This window comes from Tenrec ecaudatus, chromosome 15, assembly GCF_050624435.1.
Source record: "Tenrec ecaudatus isolate mTenEca1 chromosome 15, mTenEca1.hap1, whole genome shotgun sequence".
Taxonomy (NCBI): domain Eukaryota; kingdom Metazoa; phylum Chordata; class Mammalia; order Afrosoricida; family Tenrecidae; genus Tenrec; species Tenrec ecaudatus.
Window position 1 is genome coordinate 12,934,408 of NC_134544.1, and position 23,951 is coordinate 12,958,358.

The window sequence follows — 23,951 nt, forward strand, 5'->3', positions numbered from 1 at the left end:
AGATTGGTTGTTTGAACAGATGAATTTCTGTTTTAACACAGTAAATGAAAAACACAGCTAGAAGCACATCAGACTAACAAGTAGGTGAAAGAGAAAGCAAAGCTTTCAGAAAGAAGACACAGTCTGTCTCTGGAATTTTTGTCCTTTTTCATTAGTATATGGATTAAAATGTTTTCTCTTCTCAGTTTCACCATCCAACTTTGTGAATATAGGAGAATTTCTCTGATGTAAATTGAAAATATTAGATTAGACCAAAATTCACTTCCATAAAGCTGATTTTGAAACATGTCAATCCTGTAAGACAGGGCTGAACTGACTCTCTGGATATACAGGATGGTAACTCTTTACAGGAGCAGAAAGCCAAGTCTTTCTCCCATGAAGCTGCTGGTAGGTTCCAGCTGATGATTTTAAGTCAAAAACCAGTTAATACATAGCATTCATAAGTTTGTCCACCCCCCTCTGACTGTAAATGACTGACTATGACTATCTTTCCTGGGCAAAAGCACACCTTAAATCATAAAAATACACTCATCTTCTGTTCTCTTTGTGGGTCTCAGGCTGCCTCTGTTGATCAAAGATCAAACATAGTCAAGGGGTAATAGCATCATTCTGTTTGGGGTGCTACCTCAGAACATGTGAATGTGATTCTCTGGACCACACCATGAACGAAATGTAAGTACATAACTGCTAAAGAGGAAGTTGCATCCAGGAGACTGGAGAAACACGTCCACTGTATTTACTTCATGACACTTCATTTTCTGAATTAAAAACACTTACAGAATATTTGATACATCTACTAATACCTCTATTTAAATTGGTCATTTGAAATATTGGGGTCTGTGGTGGAACAGTGGATAAAGCGCAGACAGCTAACTTCATGGTTGGAGGTACAAACTCCCCAGGAGCTCCAAAGGAAAAAGAGCCGATGACTTGCTCCCAACCAAGATGCACAGTCTCAGAAACCCTAAGGAGCAGTTCTTCCCTGTCCACAGGGTCATTGTGATTTGAGAGGGATGTGATGGTTGCAGTGGTTTGAGGACTAGGATTTCATTACTACTTAAGCATTCAGAGGTTACATCTTCACTCTTTTATTTTCAGAATAAAGGACACATCCTGGCTCAAACCTACAGTTAGAAAACTAAAATGGAAGAATGCATTTGACATTTCTGAAACCGAAAGAACTCAAGAAAAAATTGAAGCCTAGAATTGAAATTTTGAAAGATTCTATAGGCAAGAAATTGAATGATGCAGGAAGCATAAAGAGAAGATTAAATACATATATAGAGAGAGAATTACTGCCCCAAGAAGAACTAGTCAACATTCTACCATTTCAGATGGAAGTATATGAGCAAGAACCAATGGTGCTGACATAAGAAGTTTAAACTGCACTGAAGGAATTAGCCAAAATAAGACTGCAGGAAAGGACAGAATGTCCATTGGACTGTTTCAGAAAGCTGACGAAGCACTGGAAGCACTCACTGATCTATGCCAGGGAAACGGGAAGACAGCTACTTGGTCAACTGACTGAAGCAGATCCATAGTTTGTGCTCATTCCAAAGAGAGGTGACCCAACAGAATGCTCAAGCTATATCACATTATTATTGATATTTCACACAAATAAAATTTTGCTTAAAACCGTCCAGCAATGGTTTCAGCAGTCCATTAACAGGGAACTGCCAGTGATTCAGACTGGAGTTAGAATAGGAAGTGGGAAAAGAGTGACCATTGCTGAGTCACCTGGATCTCCACGCAAAGCTTAAAATACTGGAAAAATGTTTACTTGTGTCCCATCGACTATACAAAGGCATTCACTGTGTGGACCCTAATAAACTGTGGATAACCTTAGAAGAATGGAAATTCCAGAACATTTCATTGTGTTCAATTGGAACTTGTACATGGATTGAGAGGCAGTTGTGAACAGAACAAGGGAATAATGCATGGCTCAAAATCAGAAAAGGTGTGTGTTAGAGTTGTATCCTCACATCATATTTTTTCAATCTATATGCTGAGAAAATCAGTAGAGAAGCTAGATTATATGAACAAGAATGTGGCATTGGGATTGAAGGAAGGCTTATTAACAACTTTCAGTATGCAGATGTTAGAACCTTGCTTTTTGAGAGTGAAGAGGAATTAATGCACTAGCTGATGAAGGTAAAGAATAGTAGCCTTCAGGATGCATTAAAATTCAGTGTAAGGAAGACCAAAATCCTCACAATGGGACCAATCCTCATAAATGGAGAAAAGTTAAAGTTGTCAAAGATTTTGCCTTGCTTGAGTCCACAATCAAAGCTAATGGCAGTATCATTCAAGAGATCAAAAGAGATACTTCATTAGTTAACTCAGCTGCACAAGGCCTCTTTAGAATATTGAGGAACAAGGCTGTTGCTTTGGGGATGAAAGTGTGCAAGTCCCATGCTATGGCATTCTCAATGTCATCATACGCATGTGAATGTTAGTCATTGAATAAGAAAGACTGTAGAATAAATTATGCATTTGATTGTGGCACTGGACAAGAATATTGAAAATATCACAGATTGCTACAAGGACAAACTGATCTATATTAGAAGAAGTAAGGCCAGTGTGTTCCCTAGTTACAGGCAAGGATGCCAAGACTTCCTCTTAAATACCTTGGACATATTTTCAGGAGAGACCCGTCCCTGGAGAATGGCATCATGTTTGGTTAAAATGGAAGGGCAGCAAAAAAGAGGAAGCCCCTGTAAAGGAAGGCTTGACACAGTGCCAGCCTCAAGGGCTTAGGCATAGGAACAATGGTGAGGATGGCAAAGGATGATACAGTGTTTCAATCTCTTGTACACAATCCCTGTGGGTCACAGCCAACTCAATGGCACCTAACAACGATAAAACCTAGTTCCATAAGGTTATTTTTAATTTAAGCTAGAGAATGCCATGACTTCCCATATTCTTACCAGCCAAGAAGACATTCCCCAAAGTGCTGTGAGGTATAGGGAAGAGAGGGAAAAAAAATAACAACACCACCAATAGTTCTTTCTGTTGAAATCTCAGTGGAATGGCAAAGCAGATGCTACGAAGTGTAAATAAAATGGAGAATGAAAGTAAAATGCTGTAAAATCATAAACCCAACTAAAATATGGTAATAAGAACAATAAACTCTTGTAGTAATATATTCTGTTAATAAAGTCTAACCAGTATGCTGCTTTAATGGATGCTGCCAAGCCTATGCAAATTCTTCCTGTACCAAAAAATACTTGTACAGATGGTGTTCTGCTCAAAGGTGACCCAATTGAAACTTCTTGTAATAAACGTGTCAGTGCCTTTTGGTGGTATTCAGTGAGACTCTTCTATTCCTGCCTTATGTGCTGGTGTTCACACCACTAGCTAAATTGCCGGCTAATGTCCAGAGTGAGACTAATGAGTTAGAAAAGCTTTCTACTCTGCTTACCAAAATCCACCGAAACAACTATGGGGTCCCACAGTCTCATTCCCGGCGTGGGGTGTCCCTGGTTCAAGGTCAGCTAGCAGCAATCATACAACCGATGTTGTGCAGCTATCCCCCATGTGTGACCTCTTCACTAACAGCCTGGGCTTCACAGATCTCAAAATCATAGCCATGGTGTCGATACTAATGGATAGACATCCTATAGGACAGACTAGAGCTGCCCTCATACATTTCCAAGACTGAAATTCTTACTGGGCTAGAAAGCCCCATCTTTCAGGGAACTTGGTCGGTGCAAAGTCTTAGCACTTTCCCAAAGTGATGAAAATAATAAGTGTGTGGTGGGCAGGGCTCAGTGCTGGAACAGGGGCTCTCACGCAGGCTGAAACGCTAGTGCTTTTTAGGGAGCCTCTGATGTGCAGGCCTCAGCCAGTGGCTATGGGGCCCATACCAAAACACGGCAAGTCCGGTGTGCCAGACAGAGGCTTTCAGTGACTGTGTCTATAAGTAGATCACCAGGCCTTTCTTCCACAGCACCTCTGGCTGCACATGAACTTCCAACATTTGGCCAGTGGCTGGGAGCTTTAACTTTTGGCCCACACAAGGCCTCCTGTGTATGGAGTGGTGTATTGACAAAGGAACTCTGAGCTACACCTGCCTATACATACTACCAAAGATGTGTTGCAGCTCTAGAACTTCTTGGACATATGGTTTGCAGTAGGGCTTAAACTACTGACCTTCCTCACTATTAGCAACTCAAGGCTTAATCAATCCCCAAGTAGTCATAATATAGGGTCATCATGAGTCAGAATTGACTTGGCACCGAGTTTGGTGTTTTTGAGCAATAATTGCATATAAACTTTAAGCCATACAACATATACCCAGAAAATATTAAAAACTCAATTTGTACTGGGCTCCATAATCTGTAATGTTTGTCATGCATCTGTGCTGTTATAGAAAATGTCCTAGAAATTAAAACTATGGTTCCTCCGTTCTTCCTGAATATACCTATTCATTCTCCATATGCCTGGAAAGGTTCCATAAAGGCCAGGAAGAGACACTTGTTCTGCATTACTATGGCAGATCCAGAATTCTTTGACATCAGAATCACCCTTCCAAAGCTCTCAGCTCACTGATGTTTGTTTTTGTTTTTCTCCTGAGCTGTCAAAGGGTCACTCCATTCTTCTACCACCTGGAGCAACAGTGCCAAAGCATCTGATGGTGGACAATGTAGGGCGTAAGAATCACTACAGGTTTTCATTTTAATTACATTTATTTCTTTCAAGCTAATTTATTTCTGACCCCAGACCAATAGGTTCGTGACTTATGGCACAGATCATTCCCTATGTTCCAAGATAAAAGCACTTGGAAGTAAAGTTATGTCTTCCTGGGCAATGTACCTCAGCCAAATGGTGGCGCCGGGCCTTCAGCTGTAATACTGGCTTTCCTCACAGAGTTGTGTGTGGGAAGCACATAGCTCTGAGGAAAGCTTGGGACTTGTGTATCTTTACTGTTCAGGCAAAATCCCATAACCTTCATTCAAGCATATGGTAAATGTATAGAGATGAGTGCATAATTAATAGAAAACTAATCTAAAACCCCAAATCAAAGCCATTGCCATTGAGCCGATTAACTCACAGCAATCCGCTGGGCAGAGCAAAATTATCCCATAGCCTTTCCAAGGTTGCTGATCTTTACGCAAGCAGATTGCTACCTCGTTCTCCGGAGGGCTGACTGGTGGATTCACACTGCACTGGAGGGCTGCCCCAGAGAAGACTTGTAAATAAATTGTTAATGGGCAGCCTTGTGGCACGATGGTATTTGTGCTTCTCGTCCGATAATTACGCGCCACTTGGAAGAGCACAGTAATTTTGTAATTAATGCATGATGCATGTTACCTTTAATTTCAAAAGGCAGGCTTGCTTGGAGGAAGCCTCTGTAAGTCCAATACTGTGAGGGGAGGTGGATGTGATTCTGTGCGGAGTGATTTCTCTGACTCTAATGAGAGGTTTCTTCCCTCCGATAAGACACTATGGCTGACTGAGTTCAGATTCCTGCCTCAGGTGAGGAAAAAGTGAAAGACCAGGGAGAGGTGGTAAACTGAAAGGAATCTCTAGGTACTTTTCAGGGGAAGAAAAAGAAGTGATTGGTCTTAGGGAGCAGACGTGACACCACGCTGATGCAATACTGGAAAAGCCTTCTCTTTATTGCGAAAGCAATTCTCTGATAAAAGAGAGTCGTTGGAGCTGTTTAAATCCAGTAAGTGATCACTAACCTTACTTAGAGGACAGGAACTGTTTTCTCCTTGAGCATTTGTCTAGGTTAAAAGTGGTAGTGTGGACGGTTAGACATGATTTACTTCCTCCGTTTATTTAGTTTACTTTCTCAATAATGTACAGCCATCCAGGCTGGAGGAAAATAGCAAGTCAAAGCATCATGATGTGGGAGCAGAGTTCACTTCCAATGCCCATCTATTCAGCAATTTCCTGGGCATGGCTGGCTAGCGCGAGCTTTCCAGTGTCCCTCCTTGCAGTTGTTCCTAAACAAAACCAGTCAAACCCATGGCCTTAAAGGTGCTTTCAATTCACAATGACTCTATGGAGATAATAACCCTATCTCAAAGGGGTTCCACTGGACTCCTTTTCCTTGTGTCTTCAGTTTTCTTCACTCATCTGTCCTAAAGTTCCAGGGGTGTAATCAGAGTCCACAAAAACGATGTTCCACATCCTACTTTGAGGAGCAGTGACTGAAGTCCTGAACACTAATGAGGAGCCACCTTGTTGTGTGGCGGTTACCTGTTGGGCTGCTAACCTCAGGTCGGCAGTTTGAAACCGCCAGGGGCCCTGCAGGAGAGAGCTAAAGGTTTCTACTCCCGTAAAGAGTCGCAGTTGAGAAAGCCTACAGGGGTGTCCTATCCTGTCCAATTGGGTCACGATGAGCCAGTACTAACTTGATGGCAGTGAATTTGGTTTCCTTTTTTGGTGGTTATTTCATTCTCCACTATTGATAAGAATTGATAACAGAGATGAGAGTATGCAAATAAAAATCTGGATGATTGGCTGCAGAATTCAGAATAGCCACCCTCAGTAGGATTCATTATGGCATGGGATCAGTCTAGGAGCTATCTGGATTCTTGGCCATGTTGAGAAATAAGAATTGCTAGGAGCACTGGCAGCAGAGTGGTTATGCCATGGTGGAAACTCCTAAGGAAAAGGATTAGGCTTTCTATTCTGTACGCAGTTGCAGTCTCAGAAACACACAGGTGGTCGCTATGAGCCAGCACTGACTCAGTGACAGCGAGTGAGTGAGTGAGTGAGTGAGTGAGTGAGTGAGTGAGTGAGTGAGTGAGTGAGTGAGTGAGTGAGTTAAGGTTTATTGTGCCAACCTGGCCGATAAATACATGTGGGATTAATTGAAGGCCAGAGAGATAAATGGCTTGGTGAGCCTCGCCTTTCTAGTTCTCAGGTCCCTTGCTCTCTGATGGTTGAACCAGGGTGCAGTTTCCTTAGCCTGTTCCCTGCTTCAGCTGGCAAGGCTCGCTTATCTGTGAGACATCCTTAAGGAGAAGCCACATGGACCTACCCTGATGCAGTCCTGGGTGCTGGAGCAGCCGTGTGGAGACCCCTGCCCGTGCTGAGATGCTTACACGCTCACTGATTCGGCTTTCCTTCTCTTTTGTGAGATTGAGGAGGACTTTGTAGATTGGTATCAGACATATGGGCTAATGTCAGATTTATGGGCTTGGACAGCACTGGCTTGGGACGCTTTCTTAATGTACACTTACCCTTTATATAAAATTCTCTCTTATATACATATGAGTTTCTGTGGATTTGTCTCCCTTGTTTACCCAAACTAACACAAGAAGGGAGGGAGGGTGGGAGGAAGCCACGGCAGATTCCATTAATCCTTGGGCCACTGTGTCCCTGGCAGCTGTCCCAGTAGGGAGACATGGGAACCCTTGTTGTTAGGTGCTCTCTATTCTATTCCACCTCATACAACACTATGCAGAACAAAACAATGCCCTGCCTGTGCCATCAACTATTGTTATGTTTGGCCCTATTGGTGCAGCCAGGGCCTGCAATTCATCGTGTTGAGAGTCCTCCTCTTGTTCTTGCCCCTCTAGTTTACCAAGCATGATGTCCTTTTCCATGGATTGGCCTCTCCTGGTAACATGTCCAAGGTATGTGAATGAATTTTCAACACCCCTGCCCTAAGGAGCATGCTGGCTGTCCACCTTCTAAGAGAAATGTGTTTGTTCGTTTGGAAGTTCATGGAACTTGAACTTGTTTTTGCTAGCCCCATAATTCAAATACATGGATTCTTCTTCAGTCTTCCTTATTCAATATTGGACATTCACACACTTATGAGGTGACTCAAAAAAACCATGGCGTGGGTTAGGCACACTGAAATCCTTCAGATGACTTTAAGAGGGTCTTGTTCCACAGTTACCTAATTCCGTGTGTCCTTTGATCAATTGGCTGATGCTTCCACGAGCACTGATTGTAGATCCAAGAAAGATGAAATCCTTGACAACTTCAATCTTGTCTCTGTTCATCAGTATGTTACACAGTGACCCAGTCATGAGGGCTTGAAAAAACAAACACATACTTTATCGCAGGCTACAATCCTAAATCTTTATCAGCAAGTACTTCATTTTTAGCATCCAGGCTGTGTCATCTCCATATCTAAGGTTGTCAATAAGCCTTCTTCCAAACCTGACTCTCAGCTTTCTTGCATATTATCCAAAATATCTGATTACTTGTTCAGCAAACCTTTTGTACTACACTGATTTCTGATGCAAACCTTTCTTGATTTTAAACCATGCAGTATTTTCTTGTTCTGTTCACACAACTGCTTCTAGATCTATGTACGGGTTCCACGTGTGCACAATGAAGTGGTCAGGAATTCCCTTTCTTCTTAATGCTATTCCTAGATTTTTGTTTGTTTTTGGTGATATGTGTTCTCATTAACTTGAAATCTGAGACTAGAGTTTTAAATAACACCAATCCCCCTGGATACCTCTACAGATACACTTATTCTTATTCCAGGGTAAAATTAAGAGTTAAATGTTTTTATATTCAGATATTCAGACATATTCTTGGCAGAAGACAAAGAGGTAGCAGTCTCCAGTAGTTCTATCACATCAATATTTACTACAATATACAAATTTATAAAAAGACTTCTTTAGAGTGTTTTAAAAAAGAAAGAAAAATGTCACTTTGGGGACTGTAACTTGAACTATCATCTTTTCAATTGCCTCATTGTGCAAGCAAAATATTGATGCATTGGGATTGTAGTGCTTATACCATTACTTGATACCATGAACTGTCCGGAAAACAAACCTGTCCTGAAAGAAGTACAGTTAGATGGTCTTTAGACCTGAGGATGGCACGACTTTGTCTCATGTTGTCAGAAAGGACCAGTTCATAGAAAAGGACATCAATGCTTGCCAAAGTAGAGTCAGACCCTGAAGGAGATTAATTGACATGGCAGCTGCAACAGTGGGCTCAAGTATCGTGATTATTGTGTGGGTTTTATAGTATTTCCTTTTCTTATACAAACGGGCACTCTGAGTCAGGACAGATTTGTGAACCTCTAACAACAGGAGCAACCTTCCACCCACAGCGTATTCCTAACTTGGAAACAGGCTACTCATAATATTCCAAACACACAGATCTGAGTTCTAACCATTGACCTTCCCGAAGAAAAAGAATATTTTCCAGCCATCACTCCTCAGCAACCTAATTTTTATTTCAAGGATCTTCTGAGACATAAATGATAAGTATATCTAATCAATATACAATTATAAGCCTGGTACCCCCTTATAACAATATAATTTCTATACACATATTCTTCCTCTTTGTTAGAAATAAATGGTTGGGCTTATTTGTTCAGAGGGCTCTTTTTCTTTTCTATCCATGTACAAGGTCAAAACTAGAAACAGTTGCCAAAAATTCTTGAAGCATCACAAACAACTCAGAGTTCAGCTTCCTTCCATACATCTCTCCAAATTGAGCCGTAAGTAAGCACTATACCCAGAATGCCAAATATGATCCTGTAGGTGTTAGAGACCTATCGGTAACAGAGGGGAGTCCATCCACTTTGTCTTCTCAATGATACTTCACCAACTTTTCTCTTTCCCTTTGAAGACTGGCTAAGCATCACGGAGATGGCCCTCTCCAAAACAGACTTTGTAATGATTTCACTGTTGGGCCCCTGTACTGCTAGAGAAACTGCCCAGAGCACATCTACCTCCCTCTTTAAATGTCTGTCAGGTGAAAACAGAGAAATGGATCTCAAAAAAACAAACTGACCACCTGGCTCAAAGGACCCATTCAGACAGCCTGTGAGGAAAACACACACACACACACACACACACACACACACGCGCACGCTCACGTTCTGCTTACCTCAGAATCCTGGGAATTTGATGCAAATCCCAAAGGCAAATATGCTGGCAGAAGGGAGAATACCTAGGGGAAACATATCAAGAATTTGAAGTTCCCTTGGACCTTACTATGTTCTTTCAGTTTGTTTGATCTGTTTTTGAAATATTTAAATTGGAACTCATCTGACCATCTGCTATCCTGGTGTTGGTTAGCAAGAACCTTTTGTACTTTTGATATTGATGGTGCCAAGCAGAGACTGGACATCCCAGGGAGAGATGTGGAGAAAAAAAATCCCTGATTTTGGAGAGGAAACTAAAATGAGGGTGCAAAAGCTGGTACAATGAAACCCCTTTACAAAGCATGCATTTCTTAAGCAACCCTGGAAGAATACTCTGAGAACATAGACCCTCTCGTCAGGAGTTTTCAAAGCCTGATTGTGGAAGCAGCCTAAGTGTAGGAAAGGAATCGTCAAATAATAGCTCATCAAAATGACTGAATTGCTCAGCACCATCTCTAAGCCAGGAGAGGGAGGGGAGAGCTGCGGTCGTCTTCTGGTAAGATCTGAAATTCAGAGTCACCATACAATATTGCTCTGAAACCAGGTGAAATCTGAAGTATCTGAAGTAGCGAGATCACAAATCCTTCTGCCCATTGCTTTTTCTCAGGAAGTCTTCTAACCAAAACAAGTCTCTTTATGCAGGCAGATGAGTTCCTCCTTCAGCGGTGGGTTGGTTGCAGCTCCTGGCCATCCTCCAGAATTACTCAGACAAGCTAACCACAGCCTCCATTTGGCACCACACAGACCGTTTCCTTGGTCCCTAGATTTCCATGAGCTTTCTACCTGCTGCTCCAAGCTTCCTTGCATGGTACCTCATGCAGTGCATGTTCTCTGCCCCCAGACTATGAGTGGGTATGACTAATAAATACTCTGTCATTCTCCATTGCCTAGTGCAAGATCAAGGGTCTTGGCCATCCCCAATATCGAGGGTGGGAATCCCTCTCTTAACATCAACATGAATAGGAGATTAAAACACCTTCCTGCAGAAATTCCAGTTTGCCTGTCTGCCTCCACTTACCCCACTGACCCTATTCTAGAGTCACAAAGAACAGGGCAGCATGCGACAGGGTGGGCATGGGAACCAGTCTAAGACAACACAGGAATCACAAGCATAAGCGGTGAAGGTCTAAGGTCAGAGAAAGGATTGGAATATGTCATCTCAAAATGTATGTTAGAATCCTGACTCCTGTATCAAAGGATGCCAACTACTCTCCTCGATTACAGTCATCTTGGATAACAGAGTTCGTGTTAAGTGGTCCGTCAGGTGAGGTCCCTCATGGCAGAGTAGAGTGGAACTTAAACGATCCACAGAACAGCGAAGACCCTGAGCCTTACATGCACACACTGGAAACCCCCGTTGCCAAGTGAGGGCTCTCTACAAACCAAGGAAACAAGAAGGACCTGTGGCCATTAGCAAGGAGGAAATAGACATAGTCAAGACTCCGACTGAATTTTTCGCCTCCAGGACTGAGAGAAAAGGAAGTTCTGTTTCCTAAAATGACGTACTTTCTTTCTGTTACAGCAGCGCCAAGAGACTGAGATGGGGCCCTAAGCAAGAGGAAGCGGGTTCTTCTGAAGGACACCTTCCACAGAGCCCTCCCTGGGGACTTCAGGAGAGAAAAGACAGAGCAGTGGCTTCCTCCTCCTTCCTGCCCAGGGATGCCCCCTTCCCCCGCAGCCCTCTGTGTGCATTTTTGTGACATTAGTCTTTGCATCTGAGAAGCTGTCGAGCCAATTGCACGCAGCACACCTTCAAATGCTGCATCCTCTGAGACTAATTAACCCCCAGTTCTGCGAGGTGGAAATAGCAGCAGACGCCGCTACAACATTGCAGATACGATATCAAACAAACTGATGTAAATCAGGAGAGCCAGGAAGCAAATACCCAGCTTTTCTGAATTGAATGGAGACTCTTCCCTGACAGCTGCGGTTTGATATCTTTCCGAAAAGATGACAGCTCTGAAGTTGCTCTTCTTCCGCCACGCGGAATATCAAATACAAGTCAGGGCATCATTTACATAGCACACAGCCACCTCAAGCTGGCCGGCTTGGTGCTCAGGAAAGAAAATACAAATAGGGGCTGAGGGAAGGGAATGGCCCTGGGACAGGGGAGTTAGCATGGCGGGTGCTAGTCGGTTAATTAAGCAGTGCTGAGCCTTGGAAGGGCTAAGGGGAAGAGCCGAGTCTGGGAGAAGGTCTGTTTCCTTCTCACTGTTCTTCATTTATCACCTCTCACCATGAGACAAGGCTCCGCAACCAGAAGCAATGATCTTGCAAATTACTTTCCTTCAAACATTGAAGTGGTGTGGAGTTGAGGGGAGGAGGTGGGAAGAATACAAACAATATCAGAATACACAGGAGCTTCTGTGTGATGCCAGGAAATGCACTGCTGACAACCCCCACCTCGAATTTGAACTCGGGCTCCCCTGATTCTGGAGTGTTTTTTCCACTCTTTTGAATCACTTGTCTTGGGAACTGATTCTTTTTGATTTACTTATCTGTCCTACATCCTTTTATTTAAGATGTTACCTTGTCTACCTTAGCCTACAATAGTATTCACCATGCCTAGCATAGGGGCTGGAATTATAGTACTCAATAAACATTTGCTGAATAATAAAAAAAGAACTAATTAAATTCACACACAATAATCTGGATTTCTTAGAGAGCTGCATTATTTATCAAAAAGGAGAAGGTGCGATGCAGTTTTGGAAAGCAGTTGTTCCTTCCAGCCATAAACAGCTTAATTCCAATCCTGCTTCTGTCAGTCAATAACTAAAGGATCTTCTACAAACAATGTCACTTACGCTTCAGTTTCTTCATTAGTATGCTAAGAAAGGAAGGGAGGGAGGGGTTTGGAAAGTAGTTTCATAATAAGAGTATGTGCACTCAGAGCTTTACATACAATGGCTGCTTTAATACTCATAACAATTATTACCTCTAAAGGGAAACTGAGGTAATGAAGTTGAGTAATTTCCTCAGATCACAGGGATGGTTGGAGCAGACATATGATAGAAACTCGGTCAATGTGACCACAGATACCATCCACCTCTCCCATAACATACACAATCATGCTGTTCCCTCTCATGTGACTAATATACTACCTCTTGAGACTATGAAGGGATGTCCTTTGGGTGGGGGAGAGGCTGCTAATTCTGGTTACCCAGAGAGGCTTACATCTATTGGTAAAATCAAAGCAGTTCTGAAAGGTAGGTAGTTCGAGCTCACCTAGAGGCACTTTGGCATGGGGGGGGGGGGGCGCAAATTTCCTCCTTCCAGAAAAGAACTGCTTCTGAAAGCCCAGTGGAGTCCACGGGGAGTCGTCATGAGTTGGAACTGACTTGATGGCCACAGGTTAATCTCAGGAATCTCAGCCCATTCTTTCTCTGGAGCCAAGGGTTTACACAGTGGCTCTCCTTATCTTTCAGCACCATTATCTCTCTTACTCTCATCCTGTATCTTGTTGCAAACGGGAACTGCTGTGTTTGTCTGGGTTGACTAGAGAAACAAATTCATGGACACTCATAAATGTGTAGGAGAGAACTTTATATCACAGAGCAGTCGTGTATTCAGAAAACATGCCAGCTCATTCCAGATCAAGTCCATAAGTCCAATACTACGCCATGCGTCAATACTAATCTATAAATTCCGGTTTAGACTCTCACAGCCATGCAATGAAGCCAAATGTAGGTAAATGACAGGCCAGTGGGTGGAAAGTCTTGTGGACCCAGTGGTGGTGATAGAAGTGTCTCAGACTTGGCATGGGTCTACACATGGCTCCTCCAGCTCCAGAGCTCTGGCTCTGTCATCATAGACCATGTGGCTTGTCAACAGGAATGTCTCAGAGGGAGTGACAATATCTGACCTCCGGGGATATATTTATCAGTGGTGCCTCCAAATGAGGTCATCAAACTGTGACCTGATTGACAGGCCAAATTCCACCCCTTCTCTCTTAATAGTCTCAAGTTGACACTGGATTTTTTAACTATGACAGGAACATTCACAGCAATGGCCACAGCACAATGTCCTGACTGGCACCAAAACAACACAGTAGCAGTTCAAGTGAACCTGTCCAGAGCCCATTCTCAGGCTGCAGGAATTTGAATGGGTAAATAAAACACAAAAGAAGCACAACCAAGCCCACTACTTTCCCCGTGACTGCCCAAAGGAAGAAGATCTGGAGGAGGAGTGGCTATAGCACTCAGTTGCTAAGCATGCGTCAGCCCTCTTCTCTAAAGGTTTATTTCTTCCCTGTCCTATAGGGTCTTTGATTTGGAACTATCTCAAAGTCAACGTGACTGCCCAAAGATGCTTTCTTCCCTGCCTTGTTGCCACTTCCAAACAAAGCTCTTGTAGGAGAAGACTTCAAAAAGCTCTTGGGAAAATATTCATCATCTATTGATTCAAGTTTTCTAGCAACTTCTTGAAGCACTTCATATTTTATGTCCAGAGATTAGGTGAATTGAGAAAGTAAGTAATTTTACTAAATAAACTTATGCCGTGCACATAAATCCTATATAATCATAGCATGTTATATATGATTAAAATTTCATAAAATGGAATCTTGGCTGAGCAAAGTGAGTCAGAATTGCCCCAGTGGTGATGAGTAAAAGATTTAAGATACTATGACAAAATAAATATTTATAGTCATGTACATATGGGACAGGAGTTCCTTAGTGGTACAACTATTAATATGTTTCACTGCTAACCAAAAGGTTGGAGACTTGAATGCACCAGAGACACTGTGGAAGAAAGAAAGCCATAGTGACCCATTGAAAAATAAAATTGACCTGTGAAAACCCTGAGGAGCACAATTCTATGCTGATAAACCTCCGTAGGAGTGGACTCGGTGACCAGTGGAGGAAGACACCATCGTAGGTAGTGTGACTGGGATGTCAGTGTGCTTCCTAGGAGAGAAGTAATGAACCAAATGTGCTTTGGCATCATAGGCTTCACATCAGAGATTCCCTAAGAATTCCGATGTGCATAGCTGGCTCTTCTGAACCAGGTCTAAGAAGATTTCAACAGAAGGCCCCATGGCTGCTTCAATAGAATCTCCTATTGGGGGATCATTATAAAAGGAGCTTCCTAGATGTGATAGAATCCCATCATTTAACTGCACCGCAATCCCTTTGATCTAAATGACGGGCCATAGAGGCTCTAGAATGCTCTCAAACTTTATGATTTCACAAAACTGCTGAAGCAGTACTCCTCAGCTGAGAAGGAGCTCTTAGGGGATGGAAACTAGGGTGTAAGATCAATGCTTATCAGCCAATTATGAATGTTATGTTCTAATTAAATATAGCCAAGATAAAGCAAGGGTCAACTAAGCAAATTAAAATAGGAAAAGTTACTTTTCAGCAACTTGAACTAACACTTCTCCAAAGAAAGAAGGCCATTTTCTGACTGATACTCTTCCTCCGGCTTCCACTTTGGCATAATCCCCCCACACACCCAAAGCTTTTTACTTCCTGCTCGAAACCTCTTTGCGGTACCCACTCAAAGAGGTTGTTAGCCTCAATCTCACAATGAAGTCAATGACTAATAGACGTCACTGTCACTCCCAGATTGTGAGCAGTTCCATTTCATAGACAAAGCATATTAGTCTCCACAGATCATCTTGATAATCTTTCTACTTCATTAAAATAATTCTTCTCTGGTACATTTACCTCCCTCCAAACATACTAGAGTTTCTACTTAGACTTGTTCAGAGATCGGCTACTCACCATATAGAAAATTCACACTGTCTGATGGTTTTAATGATTGGAAAGTTATTTCTGGGTATGAGCACTGTTTAGTCAATGTCGAATTCCTGTCACCTTAGTTCATAGTTTATGAGCTTTCCATACTCTTGTCACTCTCCTATAAGCACAGTGGCAGTTCTCATGCTTACAACCACACATAGGAACCACCACAGTGGGGGTGTCAACTGGATGACGTGGTTTACCCTAACCACAGCCTGATAAGGCAGTTGTTTCTAATACTGCATGTAGTCATTGCTCACTGAAAACATGGTTAGTTCTCATGAAAAAGGATTGTATAGAAAGCTAAGTAAGTTCCTCTAAGTTCCATAATTTTGTCTACACCAAAGCCTCTATGACATACTTTGCACAAAGATGATAGCTTCCTCATTTTTTGTTTCTATGGAATCCCTGTGTAGTGCCAAAACTTGATTCACTTGGCTACTGACCAAAAAGTTCAAGGTTGGAGGACATCCAGAGGTGTGGCTCTCATTCTGAAAAGTTAACCCTAGAAGTCTCTTTGGAGCACATTTTTCATCTGTCTCATGGTGAAGTAGTTTTATTTGCTATATTGTGTAATCTCTTTAAGTTAATTCACTTCATATGTAATATCATTGGAAGATTTTGTATTTATATTAACTGAAGCAATTATTTTATTGGGGGCTCATACAACTCTTATCACAATCCATACATCCATCCATTGTGTCAAGCACATTTGTACATATGCTGCCATCATCATTTACAAACATTTGCTTTCTACCTGAGTCCTTGGTATCAGCTCCTCATTTTTCCCTTCCCTACCCCCTCCCACCTCTCCCATGAACCTTTGATCATTTATAAATTATTATTACCTTGTCATATCTTACATATCTCATGGAGTCCTGGTAGCAGAGAGTGGTGAAGCGATCCCTTGCTCAAGGATGAGTTGGTCATGTGGACCCACCAACCACTCTGCAGGAGAAGAGGGGCAAATGCATCCATAAAAGCCGTCAACTTTGGAAACCTCATTGTGGCTGTTTTCCTCTGTTTCAGAGGGTGACTATGAGTCAGATTCACCCCCAAGGCATTGGATTTGGTTTGGGATCTTTAATATTCATTATTTTTAATAAATATGCACATGTATTAGCTATTTGATTAGCATTGTACACATTAGATATTTAGTAGAATTCATTTGGGAAAGGCCTTCCATTAGTGCCAGAACCAACCGCGAACCACGGTCCATGAGTGGGGTCTGAACGTTGGAGCAGTTACTAGTCCATGACAGTAACTGGGGTGAAGAATCCCCGTGGGAAGTTAAAATGAAGCAACTTTTACCACCTAAGCTTCCTACGGCGTGCTCATTTGTAGCCGTACTCAACACATACGCAACTCCATTCTCAAGCCAAGTCATCAACTAATTTACACTGCCTTCAGACCAGCAGTGATAACGCAGGCTACTTCTAGATGCCAAACTTACATTCTAGTTTAGCAGGACTGAGAAATCTCGGGGAGGGGGGGGATGGCATGAGGTGGAGATTGGTCAAAGAATATCTGAATGCTGTATGGCTTGATACAGTTGGTGGCATTAATGACACCTCAAAAACGCCACCTAATAACTGTAAAGACATTGTGAATTGGTCTTCACTGAGAGCTCCTGCATGTCAAAATTAGAAAATGTGGGGCTTCTGGGAGTGGAGAAAGCAGGTCTCTTGGAGAGCAGGTAAGTTGAGGAAGGAGCAGAAGGAGAAATCTCTCTGGATATTGATTGCATCACTTCAAAAATGCTGACTATACACGGCCTCTCTTATTTTTTCTTATCTGTGAAATACAGATATTAATAATGATGAACCCAAATATATTTTGATTTTGGAAGAAAAGTCTTACAATATGTTGAAGCATTTTACAAATGGATAAAAACATGGATTCAAGTATTTCATCAACCAAAAATGTATTGAATACCTGCCATCCTTCCATAGGCACTGAATAGAACAGCCCGAGTTGCCTCTGACTGACTGGGTTTGATGCGTTTTATCCAGCTTGAGGGAGGCTAGCCAAGGTGACAGCCCAGGGACAGGCAGACTACTAAGACGCCTGCTGTGAGGCTCTGGGAAAGTGCAGGGGCTCAATCTACAGTTCAAGGAGAGAGGGGGAACTGGAGAGAAATGCAGAGCTCTTAACGGGTTCTCTCATGTTCATTCATGGCCCATGAAGCAAAATCAGAATAGACCAATATCAGGATAATAACCAGTATGGGAAAGAAATTAGGATCAATGCCCTGCCTTTTCTCCCTCTTAGAAAACAAGGACAGTATACCTGGTGTATAGCAACAAAATCTGTTGGTTGGTAGAGTCAGGAACAATGGAGCCCAGCTCCAAGATGACCATTGGATGCACTGCCTTGAATGTACGTTGCTGAGGCAGAAACCCAATCCTCTGCATCCATTTCTGAAAGGCATCGCCGTGACTTTTCTGATCCTCCTCTTACAAAGCTTCACCTTCTCCTTGATTTTCCCCATGTTGGTTACCATTCTGAGGCACCCACCTTTTACGGATCTGAGTCTATTCCACTTTCACTGCATTTGCCATGACCAAACTGATTCCAACTGGTTCAAAATGCTGAATAGGTGTGAATATGATTATGGAGGCAACCGTTGTAGCACCTGGTGAGTATTGTCTAGAAGAAGGGACAAGGAAGGGTGAATCTCATTGCAGTGAGCATGATTTATCAAGTCAAGACAATAAAAAACAAAGTCGTGGAAGAAGGCTGAGTCTATGTATTGAGTTGAGTTTGAGCCATTTTCGCTCCAGGAGTCATGCCTTCCAGTGAATTCCATCTAAAGTTCCGAGAACATTCGGGTGGGTGGGGTGGTGGTGGGGGTCAACAGATTGTAAATGATTGCTGAATCCATCCATGAGACCAGTGACAAAGTATGTCAAAACAAGTTTTAAAAGTGAAATGAGATGAAATGAGTTGAGGAGAAAGCCAAAAAAAAAAAAAAAAAAAAACCTTGGACAAGAGTGGTATTTAATAGAAAGACGAGTCAGTAAGAGAATGTGGAGGAGAACAGGAGGTGGTCCCCGAGAAGTCAGCAGACAAGGACTGTTCAAGGAAGAAGTGATGGCCTCATTGTTTAGAAAGCTAATGAGATTTAGATGATTACTGTCAAGCGTTTCAGGGTGCCCTGAGCCAGTCTTGTAATTCTGGTTTTGCTGTGGATGCAGCAATACAGACCTCCATTGCAGCCCCTGTTAACTGGGGAAAGCCATGTGATCTCTTTTTAAAAGATTTGGAATATGCAGCCTTGTGATGAGGATATAGAAAGCATTTGGTTAATGTTGCTTACTATTATTAATTTTAACTTATTTCTATAAGGACTAATAAAAAGTGACTATAATTTTGAAATTAGGGTATTACTTGTGCACCTTTCAGGAGTAGATTCGGGGGGTGGGGATTGAAGGCTGATGGTGGCTGGCTGAAAACCATTAGACTGAAGCAGTCAGAACTGCCATTTTCTATGTCAAAATCGGTCAAATATCAGCAACAGCATATGATTCGATTTAACAGATAGATGTTATTTGTGAAGATTTTAAGTGCAAAGCCAGAGATAAGGTGATGATGATAACTGGTGTGATATTTTATGACAGGAGTTGGGCAGGTTTGTTTTGTTTTTAAAAGGTTTGATCACATTTAGGGGGGAAGAACAGATACCAGGAAGAGGATAAAATTACAAAAAATTTCAAAATACTCAAGGCAGTATGGAACAGGGATTTCAAATCTAGCCTCACATCTTGAGTATCCTCTCTGGACCAGCTCTCAATATCTAATGACATTGAGAAAATTAGTTAATCTCTGTATCTCTCCGTTTACTAATCTACAAATCAATAACCATTACCTCATATTCTTATTCTAGCGATTAATCCTGGTGTACACAAAGAACTCCACAAATAAGACTCTATCACTTTTGTCTTCATTACTTCTGTCATTAGCAACAGGCCCTGAAGACCAAGAACTTGGTTCTCATAATCCAAACAATTCAAGAGGGAAGATTTCACAGGTAGATGAACCATAAATTAACCCCATATCTGTGGAACCTATAAATAACATAGTGCAATCGCATCCTCTGGCCTGAAAACCCCAAATAGTTGACTTCCAGCTGATTCCAATTCATGGAGACTCCATGTGGGTCTGAGTAGAACTCAGCTCTGTAGGGTTTTCAATGACTGATTTTTGAGTAAATTGTCAACACTTTCTTTAAGACACCTCTGGGTGAACTTGAACCTCTAACCTTACACCTCAGTGCCATTAACCATAATATCTTTCAGGGTCACTGGAATGTTTCTAGTAGTTGACCCATCACTTTTGAGACTTAGGTCAATCAACATGACCCTTCCAGTCATCGTCACTCATGTGATGTATTATGAATGCTGGTCTCGGTGCCTGTGGATGTCATCTCCTTGTGGAGGGAGGTCTCTGCTGGTGGGACTGAGTGTTCATCTTACTAGAGGGGTGAACCGGGTGACTACCCTTTGTTTCCTTGAGGATATGGTCTGCTGAAAAGACAAAAACCATTGTCAAAGCCACACTCCTCTGTGCATAAAAGCCATCTCAGCAACATACAGAAATCTCCCAGGACCATCCTAAGAGTCACCAGTGGAGCAGATTCATAAATTCTGTTTGAAGTGGTGGAGGCCATGACCTGAGAGAACAGAGGCGGTGGCATGGAGAAAATAGGACAGAGCAAAGGATCCAGGCCAAGACCATAGCCAGGACAAGGAGACCATGAGCTAGAACAGAGGAGTAGTACTGAAACTATGAGGCTATGAAACAAGCAGTGGGCTGGATTCCTGACTCCAGGAAGTGGGAGGCAGAGATCATGGAATATATGGTTGAGAGGCTGAGAACTAGAGAGAGACTTAGCTGTTGGCCAAGACATTGCTGTTGACCAATGACTTTACTCGTATGTTTTAAGATCCTGATATGTTGCAACCTATTAACTTCCCTAATAAGTCCCCTTAATTGTAACTATTATCTATGAGTCCTGCGTGTCACCCAGCAGAAGAGAAGAATGCTGTGGGAGGAAGGGTTGCTGTCTGAATATCATAAAGATGCATGAGGGTGGAGCCATGTCTGACTGCTGCCTCGTGGCCATAGAGAAGGCATAAGGGATCATATGCTGCCCCTGTGCGCCATTTACACAGGCATAAACTCATTCTGTCTCCGAAAGGGCTCCGATGGAATATAACTTTTGGAAGGATGTGTTTGTTTTCAGTAGTACCATAACAAACTATACACTCGATGGTTTAAAACAACAGACATTTATTTTCTCACCTTTCTGGATGTCATGAATTCAACATCCAGGTACTATCAGGGAGAAACCTTCTGAGCATCTTCTAGCCACGGTGACTCCCGGTATTCCTTGTGTCAGCCTCCTCTGTCACCTGACCTACTTCTGTGTCCCTGTCTTCTCCTCTACTGCCTCCCAAAATGACCCTTGTCTGTTGATATGGGGACCATCTGGTACTCCAGGGAAGACCTCATCTCACAATTCTTCACCCAGTTCTATCTAGAAGATGCTTTGGGCACATAACTTCACAGGCATAGCTTTCAGGTACGACATAGACATGTGTTTTAGGAGGCTACCACTCAATCCCCTTCTGAGGCAAGGTCAAAGTATTTTCTCCTTTTCCTATTCTATCAGAGAACGGAGGAAGCACACAGACTTTGCTTATTCCTAGAAGTCACAGGCTAACCAAAGGTATCTCTGAATGTCACCATCTTGCACTAGACTACACATTTTAGTTGCACAAGAGAGGCTGTTAATCAGGGCATTTGAAATAGGTCATATCTGTGCCAGCTTTGTTTGGAGCTGATCTTGGCATACCCAGGAGTTTAAATGAATTGAATTGTATTTCTTCCACCTCGGCTTTGGAGGCCCATGAGGGATGTGGTACACTGAAATATTTTTTCTCCATTTTCACAATACAGAGATGAAAAATGCAAATGCTGCCATCCAGGGCATTCTTTCTTCAAGTGGCCCTATCACTAGGTTAAAACTGCCCCTGTGGGTGAGTGAGACTCTCACTGCTTACAAGAAGAGAAGGCCAATTCTCTTCCCCAGAGTAGCTGGTGGATGCAAACCTGGCTCTCGGCCCAGCGAGGGACCAGCTACACCATTAGGACTCCTTAATAGAGAGACATCTGCATTGATTTAAAAAAATAGTAAGATTTTTCGCCCTTGATATATGTGGACTTTCTAAAAGACTATTTATTCACTTGGTACTAATGATCTCTTCACTGAAAACATGAAGTGGAAAATGCTTTATGAACCTGAATGCTAGCATTGGTGTTGCAAAAGGCTTATGTTAGTCCCGGCCGTCTCTGGATGATGAATGAGTTCCTTCCCTCACACTATCTCCAAGTTGACTTTGAACCTTAAGTAAGAATCGTTAGGGATAGCTCATATCTATCATTAGTTGATCAAATGTCTTAGTATGCCTGTATAGTATATGTTTTTTTCTATGCATGAAAGTTGTTACAAATAGACTCTAATTCAGTGGTTCTCAACCTTCCTCATGCTGTGAACCTTTAATACAGTTCCTCATGTTGTGGTGACTCCCCCAACCATAAAATTATGTTCGTGGCTACTTCATCACTATCATTTTGTTACTGTTATGAATCAAGCAACGCTTGTGAAAGGGTCGTTCTACCCTCAAAGGAGTCGTGACCCACAACTTGATAACCACTGCTCTAACTTAACATGATAATATAAAAGTAATCACCTTTTGACATCTGTCATTATTTATGAATGGGTGTGTGTATTTTGAATCCATTTTATGTAATAGGCCTTATGGAGTTGGTTGGTAATCACAGGTTGTATGCACATCAGGCATTCATAACCCAGAAAATGCCTGTATGATGACACGTAACAGCCACACAGGCCATGTGTCACTACAACTTCCCGTGGTTTATGTTGCTTTCACAGACCTAATGAATCATGAATATACAGAGTAAGAGGCATGGGCTTTAATGTTTCTTTATAAACAAGGACCTTTAATGGGCTTTAATGATTTTTAATGCACCTACAATGAATATGCTTCTTTAAAAAGCAAATAGTAAAATAAAGACAGAGTGAAGGTTCACAGTCTGAAAAAAACACTTGCGATTCCTTACCTCTCAGCTCTGAACTGTGGGCTGAGTGGCTAGAAAAGGGGGGAAAGTCACACTGAAGTGGACTTGGAGTCTCGTGACAGACAACTTATTTCAAACATACAAAGAAAAGGAAACAGGGAACTTTAGCCACCGCTCCACCTTTCCCAAAGTGATGCGAACTAGAGGATTCACCCTCCCTTGAATGTTGTTGCCTGTGTGCTGAGTAGCATATTAGAGTTTAAAACTTGAGATTGATCATGTGATTAAGATAATATTGCCTCTGCCCATGAGGCACTGCCCATTATAGGCTATTCATCCTTTTCCAAGATGACATCTCCAACAGGACTGGAAGAGACGATATAATGTCCCTCCTGGATTTCTAACTCTGTGCCCTCTGTCCTGCCGTCAGCAGGGACGTCTCTGAGTTATATTTCTGACTAGGGAATTGTGCTGAGGCAGTCTCACTCAGCCTCCAGGTCCTTCCTGTGACACATGACAAGCATTTACAAGATAGGGGACCATGATCAGGGTCGCCATCTGTGGCCTTTGAGCAGAATGAAGCTAATTGGCCTACATGAAAATAGATCAATGATCTTGTTGGCATGGCATTTTAAGCAAACATCTATAAACAATGGGCTTAAATGCTGTGTGAACCTGGGAAGCTAGAAGCCAGCTATAAAGAATAAAATTTGTGTTGTACAAAAAAATGAACAAAAATTCTCAGCCCGAATTTCATTTGCTAGATTCCCTATAACCTATATAAGCTGTCTTAATAGCCAATAGCAGTAGAAAGTATCTTTACACAAATAAAATACTTCTATGGGAACATTATCTGGTGGCATAGTGGTCGTGCATTGGCTGTGATCAGCAAGGTCGGAGGTTGAAAAGCACCACAGCTCCACAAGAGAAAGACACAGCTTTCTACTCCCATAATCAATTACAATCTCAGAAACTCACAAGGACAGTTCTACCCTGTCCTATAGAGTTACAACAAGTGAGCATCGACTTAATAGCAATGAGCATTATAGCAACAAAGGCTGTGAGACCTGGTGGCACAGTGGTTTATAAGTCTGGCTGTTACCTGCAAGATCAGCAGTTCAAAACCATCAGCAGCTCAGCCAGAGGAATACAAGACTTTCTATTCCCACAAAGAGTTCCAGTGTCAAAAACCCACAGGACAGTTTTACCCTGTCCTGTGGGGTAACGATGAGCTAGCATCGACT